Source organism: Cucurbita maxima, unplaced genomic scaffold (assembly GCF_002738345.1).
Source record: "Cucurbita maxima cultivar Rimu unplaced genomic scaffold, Cmax_1.0 Cma_Scf00157, whole genome shotgun sequence".
Classification (NCBI taxonomy): domain Eukaryota; kingdom Viridiplantae; phylum Streptophyta; class Magnoliopsida; order Cucurbitales; family Cucurbitaceae; genus Cucurbita; species Cucurbita maxima.
In genome coordinates, this window is record NW_019272173.1 from 71,090 (window position 1) to 73,076 (window position 1,987).

A 1,987-nucleotide genomic window follows, 5' to 3' on the forward strand; every position below is an offset into this window, starting at 1 on the left:
GAATGGGCGTAGGCTTAATAGTGAACACCGCTTCTCGATATGAAATCAATGACTTCAAAGACAGATGCCGAGAGAAAGAGACTGATATATTGCGTTGCGAAGAGAGATCGAAGACGCAGATTTTCTGACGCTGTGTGGGCACTGGATGGAAAAGACAGAGAAGAGAACAACCCACCGGAAGGGCATACCTCAGGAGCACCCCCGGCAAACATCGAGATGCACGAAGCCGACCTATATCTCGAAAGAAAAATGCAGGAAAGGCAAATGAAAGATGAAAGCCAAAATCCGGGGAGTGTGAGATACGCGGACGGGGAGTACGCAGCCGAACGCAGGGGCTTCCAGCAGTGATAGCTGCCCCCACCAGATGGGCCGCCCAAAACCTGGAGCTAACATTTCAATCGGAAATCCACGTCGGATCGCGGCGAGACGCAAAAGGCAGACTGAAGCTCCGGATCACAAAATGCAAGACAACAAGGGGCAAACCAAGCGCTTGCGCGAAAGAAGAAGCGAATCAAATGGAGACATGGAGAAGAGGCGAAAGAGAGATTTTCGAGCCTGCAAGCTGCAAGCAACAACGGTGGAAAAGCCGTTGCGCGCTAGCTTGTAGTTTAGGGGTCTCGTAGGGGTGCCCTTTTCGAAAACAGATATCCTTTCTAAGGTCAGCTTTTTGGAACCCTAGTTTTGGAGTTTTCCCCAACCTATACCCTTACTAATAAATAAAAAGGAGCTTACCTTTTTCAGCTGCATTGCACTGCCGCATAAACAATGGATCCGCTCGCTGGGCTGGATGAGCTACCTTCTATCTATCTGGCCTCTGTACTAACTAGTAGTGGAGTGGCTTGCTACTTTCAATCATCAAAGGAAAATGGAGCAAGGGAGAAAGAAGTTGTCCCCTCTTCTATGGTAACCCGCCGCCGGTCATCTAGAGTGCTCCGCCCGCCACCGCATATCTAGAAAAAGAGGGAGCGGGGAAGGAAGAACAACCGTTTGACTTTGGCACATGAGCTGGGGGGTTTGGCTAGGTAACATAATGGAAATGTATCGGACTGCAAATCCTGGAATGACGGTTCGACCCCGTCCTTGGCCTCGGGGAGTAGCGAGCTGCACGGAACTCTCATTAATCAAAGGGGGCTTCCCAACAAAGGAAATCAAAAGACAACATTCTGGAACTTCCAAAAACCAAAGAAATGCAAGATACATGAGAAGGAGCTTTTTACGTAACGCTTCCATAGAATGAATTCGGTAAGGGCAGAATACGCCCCATGGTCGATTGAAGGTCCTGTGCCACTTTCACTCCAATCTATCTGACCTTCAATCCATCTTTCTTTGTCTAGCCAACTCATAACCAAATCTTAGACCATGCTGACACAAACAACCTTTTTCATTTTGGTTGAGGAAAAGGAAGAAACCCCAGCGACCAAGCACTTCTGCCCCCAAAAGCGGAGACCGAACAACCGCCAAGTTATCGAGGACACGTCTGAAGAGGAGGTGGGTGCCCTATCAGTTTACCACCCTACCCACTAATGGACTATAAGGGAGTGGGCAGGTGAACAGGAACTTGCAGAGAACCCGAACTGCTTGACTGATTTGAATACTCAATTTCATTAGGGTCGAGGATGGATGAAACCAATCATCATCGCGCAAGGAAAGCCGGGAAACAGACCGCTGCGCAATGACTAGGACTCGTGTACGAGGAGTTTTGAGCGTGAGCTACCACTCATGCAGAAAGACCCACAACTATCGAAGAGGAAGAGGACACCAACCGCCCGAATCACTGTAGCAAAACCTCCCTTTACTCAATGGATAGCCCTTATTCAAGATAAAAAAGAAGAAATGAGGGAGAAACTAGTGATGATTGCCATGAATGCAGCCTTTAAGGACATGTACAATCTGGTCTTTGCTCCTATCAACATGGTGCACCTCCACGTAGAGGGTCCCGTGGAGACTTTGACTGAATTAATAGGGAGAAATGCTCGACATTTTGAGT